The sequence below is a fragment of the Pan paniscus genome, chromosome 4, assembly GCF_029289425.2.
Source record: "Pan paniscus chromosome 4, NHGRI_mPanPan1-v2.0_pri, whole genome shotgun sequence".
NCBI lineage: Eukaryota > Metazoa > Chordata > Mammalia > Primates > Hominidae > Pan > Pan paniscus.
The window spans coordinates 120955904-120964925 of NC_073253.2; positions in this window are offsets into that span (position 1 = coordinate 120955904).

Below are 9022 nucleotides of genomic sequence, written 5' to 3' on the forward strand. Positions count from 1 at the left end.
GACTATCACATACCTCATTTATATTGAAAATAATTATTTACATTTCTGATCAATAACTTATTTTTTAGTTTATGTATATTAAATCTGACCAAAATATGATGGAAAATACAGGATAAATTAAATATAAACCCAGCTTCCAAATAATTTATATTCTTTTATGAGCAGGAAAATATTACTTTTAGAAGGCTATATTGCACTGTAGTAATTTATAATAATGTACTCAGAGACAGGTGCAAACACTGTAGTAATTCAAGTCAAAAAGGACAACTAGGAGATAAGTTTAGAAGGAACCATTGAGTTGCTCTTAGGGAAACCACTAATAATTTTAATTACATAAGTGGTATGATTAGAGTTTTGTTTAAAATCTAAAACTGATAAATGCATCAGATGACTTGGAGAGATAAATTAGGGAACTTCAGTAGTCCACAGGAGAGTCAATGAAAACTCGAACTGAGATGGCAAAGAAAACAGGACAAAACATGTAGGTAATCAAACAACTGCTGTGGTGAGAAAAATAAGAAGAAAAATGGCTGTGTGATGCTAGTATCTTAATATAAATTAAAGTAATAAAAAAGAATAAAATTTTCCTATATGGTGACAGTTGGAACTATGGAAATGATGAGTTTAAAGTGTCACTGAGGCATTCATGTGAACATTGCTTAAGAGTCAGGTGAACATACAAGACTGAATTTGGGGGAAAGTCGGGATTTTCTATATAATTTTACCTAGAGATTTGTACCGGCATGCCAACTGAAACTGTTGGATGGGTGAGATATTTAATAGAGAGAATGTAGCAAGAGAGCAAAAGTGGACCAAGACAAAATTCAGAAATAGTGACTTTAGGATACAGGAACAGAAAGAGCAGCTTAAGAAGAAAACATGTAAGAATTCGTAAAGACATGAGATGATATCCCAGGTAGTGATTTTAAGGGAATCAAAGAAAAATTGAGGTGAAAGAACGAAAGGTCACCAGCAGTAATTGACATTGGAAGAATGAGAATTAAGACAAATCCTTGATTTAGAGACTTTAGAGGTCATTTGTGACATATGAGAGAGAAACTTCAGTTAGACTATTTGACAAAGTCAAATTTCACAACATTAGAAAAATGAAACCATCTATAAACATAGAATGATCTTTTAAGTTTAGTAAGTAAAAAAAAAAAACAAAAAGATAAGACTGTAAACATAGTCTGAATATATAATTAGACAAAGAAAAAGAGATTGATAAGTGAAGAGAAGGAGAGGGTTGAGAGCCAAGCTGTCCAAAGAAGAGAATAGAACCAGAAGAGGGAGTTTCAGAAAGGAAGCATATCATTTATTCTGAATAGGAGGGGAGAAAATAAGGATGAATAAAGACAAAAGACCATTAAGTGTGAAGAGAGTGAAAACTCAAGGAGTTCTTGTCTGTTGTTCCTTGTCTATTCTGTGAAGCAGGAATGTGAAGAGTAGGCATGAAAGAAATGACTTAAGAGTGGGAAAGAGTGGCTTTCACAGCAGTGAGGACAGGAACCAGCAAGTGTCAAGAGGCAATGAGAACACCTGAGGTTAGACAGCATAAAAATCAAAGGAATTCCATTGGGAGTTAAAGATTGTTTAGATATTTTCTGCATATTTGTCTACCTGTTTGAAGTTTTGCCAAATATAATGTTAATTCATGCCATGAAAATAAAGATTCTTGAAAATTCTTTATGAGAGAAATCTGGATGCCAAAGTGCTCATTTTGCTAAAATAATTTCAAAATTTGCTCTCTTATCCAAAATGTTTAAATCCCTACCTCATTCAAAGTAGACATTTTCTTGTATTTTAAATATCATTTTCCTTCATGCAAATGAGATAATTTTGAATATAAAAATAAATTGCTACAATGAAAAAGTTGAATTTATGTAGATAGGATTTTTTGTACGAAAATCTTAATTTCAAGGATTATACAAAATCTGTGTTCTATAAAAATCTTAAAATTTACTTTCTAGTAAAATGTATATTTTATAAGAAATAAAAAAATATGCACTAAGACTCCTGAAAAAATGCTTACCAGAAATAGTTAACCTGCTGAACCTGTGAATAAACATTTCTTTGGTAGCACATGGTAGTATTCACACAACAATTGGATTCCAAAATATGTTTTTCCAATGTTATTTAAAAACATTCAGTTTGTGTAATGAACAACAATAGTGCCAGTAATCAAAGAAATCAGGATTGTCAACAATGAGAAAAAAATGTCTCCTAGCAACCAAGTTTCAATTACTCTTTGTTTGCTAACAAGCACTCAGATATTTCATGCTGGTAGCTTTATTCCAGAGAGTAATGCATTATCAAAGACCATGAGAGAGAGCTCCTGTTTTAACTGGCTTCGGTTTCCAATCAAACATCTTGCAATTAATTTTATTAGTGTTTTAGACCTAATTTACTTTGAATAAGCCGTAACTATGATTTGTTATTGTCATGTTCTAAAAGGAATTGTAATATGGAATAATTATTTGTTTAAATAATGGAATCACGGGCATACAGATGATACTCCCACAAAGTAAAAATTTATTATCATTAATAATAAGATTAAACAAAATCATATCCCAGAATACATCCCAGGAGGACCCTTTAGCTATTTTAGTTGAACTAGAAATAATACTGCTAATTAAGATATAACACTGACTGTCATAGCAGTAGTCACAAAGACCATTTACTGGTGCCTAATAAAAACTCTATTGCCAATAAGGATACATGTAAAAGTACACTCTTAGTTGAAATCTATCCAAATTATGAATATTATATATCAAAGTTTGGGAACATTCTCATTCAAAGCATATATACTAATTACTTTATACCATTTAAATTGGGTTAATGACTGTTAAAACTACACTATTTGAGCTGAACTTCTTCTGCATGTAGTGGGTGGAGCCTATACCTCTTACTTGTTTTTTATATGAAGATAATCCAGAGGATTGAATTTACCAGGAGCTCAGCGTTTGCGTAGAACCACCCTGGCAGTTGTTGATACAACAATTATTTCTCTCACGATTGGATTTTAGCAATCCATCTCATCTGGACCTACTAAAGAGAAGAGGTTCATGGAAAATAGCCAAAAAAAGATACTCAATAATATTGCAGCGTTATTTTTATGTAATCACACACACATACATACACACATACATACAATTACAGGTCAGCATGATAAATAGCTGAAGTCCATACCAAAGTAGCCAAAGCTATAATTGTGTAGCCACTCAAAACATGTTTTCAAACTGGTCATTTGGACATAGGTTTCTGTTTAATAGATATTTCATTTTTTACTTAATGATATTGGCATTATGTAGAAACTGACATTCTGTGTTCCAGATTGGATTCCGTAGAAATTTAGAGGTACTCAAATTGGCATTTATAAATATTCTTGGGTAATCTATTATTTGTATTATTCTTAGCTAAAGGTGAAAGATGGGTGATCTCATTTAAATTTACTTCAATTGAATAAAATTATCAAACTAAGTGGAATAATTTCTTTTAAGATTTCTTCACTTTCTTATAATTACCTAATTAACATATATACAACCTTTAAGACTTTTTTCTTTGATGCCTTCTGTAGCTAAAATGTCAAAATCTCTACTTTGTATGTAGAATTGTGAATATAAGTGTATTTATCCACATTTTAACAATGTCTCTGGTTTTTGGCTCTTTCATATTACTTCCCAAACAGGAGGAATAAATCGCAGATCTTATGATGGTATTTAAGCCTACTTTTAGCATTAAGTTGCATATTCTACCTTTCCAAGACAGACTTATTGCTTATAAGTTATATAAGCACAGAAATAAGTGGGATTAAATATAGAAAATGATGAAATTGTCTAAGTACTAGTAATCCTCTGTTTTTAAAAAATATTATGAAATATAATAGTACAATATAAAATATATGCTTTAAAACAGACATTTTCTCAATAACAATTTTTTTTATCTTCAAGAAAGAAGAGTTAATTGGAAAACAAAGATTTCAGTAAAGTGCTATTTTCAGAAGAAATAATTTTACCATGTTTGTCAAAATGCTGTTTTTACAGAGTATACTAGAAAAAGATTAGCTACAGTCTGCTTTTGAGCAATGAGTTAGATTCTGAGCATGGAAATGCATCAGTTTATAGAGGCAATTCCATAGCCACCATTTTTACAGTTTTAATATGAAGTTTTGCATGACAAATATAAAGTGATCTGCCTCCCCATCCTCGAGATAGTAAACAAAGGTGAAAAGAATTAAAAAAAAAAAAAAACCCACTAACAACACAGGGAAACAACAGTCAAAGAACAAGACTCAAGAGACTTATCTTCTAAACTCAGTAGAACTGGATCTCTGCCAAATTATGTAAGTTCTTTGAGTCTTATTTTTCACATCAGTAAAGTGCGTATTCTGAATTAAAAGATATTCTTTGAAAACTAATCTATTTCCTCAAAAACATGGAAATATTCACGTGAGCATTCCGTGAGGGATGAGGGGCAACACTGTGACAGTGAATTCTGTGTATCCCATTGGCAGAACTGGGATTTTTATAAATGTTTCAGCAGGGAGACAGAAATGCCATCAGTGTCAATCTCTTCTTTCCACTGGGAATTCTGGCAAATCTGGACGTCAATGATACAGGCACTTTGCTGGCCTGAATTTTTTTTTATAACTCATTTATCTATGAAAAAAAAGGCAAATTAACACATTCCAGGACAAACGAAAACAGAGAAGTTGGTACTAACAGACATATATTACAGGGAATGTCTGTAAGCTTTTTAAGGCTGAGATTAAGTGACCCTGACAGATAATTTGAATTAACATAAGAGTTTCTAGTTGCACATGCTTATACATACATGTGTGCATAGGCCAGAGGATAAAATGCATCGCTGCTGGCGAACAACTCATATTGTGGAGGCTTGAGCACACCATGCTTATTCCCAGAGTTCCACTGCTCTGCTTTTGAACCATTACCATGCCTTTCAGCAGCACTGTCAACAGAGCTCAGAGAAGGTCTTGAACTCCAGAGAATGAATGAGATATGCCAAATGAAGCATAATTACTTTATTGACGTCATTCAGCTTTCAACTCACATTTAATGAGAAAGCTTCTACTGCTTGAAACAGTGGGCCGTTTGTAGCACATTATGCAAATGATAAGACTAATCTTTTGCATTATACATAAGAGCTGCTTATTGTGCATTAACTAATTTATCTGACTAGGAAGGGGCTATGAATGCTGATTTTTATTAAGCTCTTCATTAAGTGAAAATGTAGGCATGGCAAGTGCATATATTAGTATGTGCCTGTCTTGCATGGATGAATAAATACATATACACATCTAGTTACCAAGTGACATTCTTTTGGTGGCAAAAATCATCAACTTTAACTTTTTTTTAGTCACATCAGTAAGATGAGAAAGTGAAAATTAAACACTCAATGGAAAAGACTCCTGTATCATTAAAAATCACACTTTTTTTATCATAGTCCTAAAAGTGTTTTTTAAAAGAACAGAATGTGTAGCCTAAAGTCAATAGTTTAAATAAGTATCCTTGAGTATCCAGTGACTATTTTTATGATCATAAAAAGCCGACAATGAATAATTGAACACCAAGTCAAATTAATCACCTCAGTTTTTATATATGCTTAATTTGAGTAGAATAAAAGAAAAAAGAGCAAAATAGTATTCTATTAAATATACAATAATTAATTTGGTCTAAATCTAGGCAGGAATGTCTAGATGAACATGTGAATAATGTAATCCTCACTTAATTAGCACATTTCATTAAGGCACACATTTAAAACAAACCCAGCCTCTACATAGACAGGCACATCTCAGCAAGTTGTGTAAAATTTGACCAACTTTCATGAGAGAAGAAATAAAAAAAATCACACTTTATTTGCTTGATGAAATTGATATAAATCTATCTTAGCCAATGTATATTGGGAACTCTCTATATGCAAATTGTTATGAGTATTTTAAGCTTATTACTTAAAAAATATTTTAACAATCCTGTTAACAGCTCCCCAATAGGAGATGAGTAAGTGATTACTTCTATAACTGGTTTTCAAGGTGAAAAGGCTAAAGGAAATGAAATCAGCCTCTATCTTTGAAGATACTATATAGTAGCAATGACTAGGCAACAGACTGGGGAGGGGCAGAGATGCCGAATGCACCTCTGACTTCAAATTTGAGTTCTCAGTTTTAGTTCATTAAAATTAATGACCAATCACTGCGTGTGATGCATGAGGAACAGCTCATTCCTTTATCAGTCAGGTAAACTGAAACACACACTACATGACACAAAACGAGCCCTGGGATTTGGCCATGAGCCCAACTTAACTGCAGAATGTTTATAAAATTGTTAAAATTTATGGGTTGATAGCACTCTCAAGCAATTTATTATAGCTATAAACCATTTTTAACTTTTGAAAACACAATAAAGTTGATTTAATAATCCCCCTAATCTTATACACAACTTCCTCCAGAATTTTCTTCAATTATGCCTCATAAATTACAATTTATTCTATATTAGAGAAACACTAAAAAACAAATACTTCATGAGAATTTCATCAGATTCATTTATTCTGAAACATTTGCCAGAGAGCATAACAAATTCACATGTGACCCCTGTACTCTGAAGAGCTGAAGTTCAAACCAAAGCCACAGTGGAGAGTTCCTTTGCCAAGGATAATAACTAAAATCTTCCCTTGACTTGAGCCAGGACCTCAGCTTTAATGAATGCTGGGTCAAGAAGTCATGAAGAAAGAGGGGGGCAGTTCTAGGGAAATTCTGTCTATTCAAAAAACAGCTTGAATTGCAAAGCACAGATAGACACCGTCACCTCTTTGTAGGACTTTGTTAGAGAACAAGCAACTGAAAAGAGGGATCACAAAGAGGCAGTAATTGTAAGCACACATTGTGTTTTCCTCAGGAGCAGCAGGACATCAGTATAAGCACATTTACTTAGATTTAACAACTTTTAAGTGAAAATTTCATACTTTTAAAAATAGAATTTACGTTTAGGATCCAGAACCCTGCTTGAAGTATAATCCCCAATTGCGAATAATCTGCCTTAAGGCAGAATTATTTCCTGGACCCAGTGGGTCTTGTGACTTACAGAACTTTATTTTCATAATTAAAACAGAAGGTTTTGAAAGTATGAGGAATTCATCGAATGTAACAAAAAGAAAATATATTTATAATAGATATGCTTCCTGGTTCAATGGGGAAGGAAGGATGGACATAATCATTTCCTGAGGAAAGTCTATGTGCAGTCAGAGGAAATATTGTACCAACATTCCTTAAATATTTCAGGTTTGTGCCTTCATGCTCACTTCAGGAGGCTGGAGGCTGAAAGCCCTAGTCAAGTAAATTTACCATTGACTTTAATATGCTAAAATTGCAACTGGTGATTTCCTGGTCTTTCAGATACCAGACTTTAGAGTGAAGCTGGCTCTGGGAGAACCTTTCAGGAGCAGGGAATTACTTCCAAAATGAGATTTGTTTTTACTTGGGATATCCACAGGATCTGTCTTCTTAACATGAACAAGATCCCCTCATGGGACTCAAGAGCAATCAGAAAACAGGAGATGATGCTATCACGGACTTAGTCATACCAAAGGAGCTTTAACAGTCCTAAGACCATAGTGGGCCTAGTGGTGTCAGTTTAAAGTCAGAACCCCATAGAAAACTTACCTGGGCTCTTGTTTCTTTCTTTTCTCCTTGTTTACTCTGCCCCTAGTGCCTGGTGCTCTAAATGCTTGACTATGATACATGCTGTTCAAAGAACAGGTCTATGTGTTCTCCTTTCCTTGTTCTTGTGGTTGGGTGTCTATACCTGTACCAGTGATTCTTCTACCATCTTGGCCACCATAGTATCAAGTAGACATCTGGCCTAAGTTGGGTCAATGAAATTCCTCTCCCTGAAATACTGAGCTAATTAAATGTATAAAGCTGAGGTAAAAAATCCTGAAGACCAAGGATTGAGGGCACTATTTTGTGGTGACCATGATGACCATGAGCAGAAGAGACTGGTCTACAGAGGAAAAAGCATAGAAAGCATTATAGAGAGAAGGAGGAATAAGTGAATATGAGACCATAAGGAGAGCTAGAGAAAATATTTGTCCTCTCTTTTCCCTATGATTTATCAGTTCCTACATGTATTTCTAACTCTTGGATCCTTTATATTCTCCTGTTCTATAAAGCCCATTTTAATTTGATCTAGTATGCCTACACTTCAGTAAATAACCCATCTTATATACAAGAAATCAAAAATAAAATTAGAAAGTATTTTGAACTAAATTAAAAGTTAATTCTTTTTGTTTTTGAATTTTTTTATAATTTCTACTTTTATTTTAGATACAGGAGTTACATGTGTGAGTATGTTACATGGGTATATTGCATAATGCTGAGGTTTGAGCTATGGAACCCATTACCCAGGTAGTCAGCATAGTACCCAATAGGTAATTTTTCAACCCATTCCCCCCTTTCTCCCTCCCTGTTCTTATAGTCTGCAGGGTCTATTGTTTGCATCTTTATGTCTATGTATACTCAAAGTTTAGCTCCCACTTATAAGGGAGACCATGTAGTATTTGGTTTTCTGTTCCTGCATTAATTTGCTTAGGATCATGGCCTCCAGTTGGATCCATGTTATTGCAAAGGATATGACTTTTTTATGGCTGCATAGTATTCCATGGGATATATACACCAGAATTTCTTTATCCAACCCACCATTGATGGGCACCCAGGTTGATTCCATGTCTTTGCTTTTGTGGATAGTGCTGCAAGAAATACAAGTGCGTTAGTCTTTTCGGTAAAATAACACTTTTTCCTTTGGGAATATACCCAGTAATGGGATTGATTGGTTGAATGGTAGTTTTAAGTTCTTTGAGAAATCTCCAAATTGCTTTCCAGTGGCTGAAGTAATTTACATTTTCACCAACAGTGTATAAGCATTCCTTTTTCTCTGTAGCCTTGCAAACATCTGTTATTTTTTGAATTTTTATAATAGCTATTCTGACTGGTGTGTGGTGTTAGATTGTA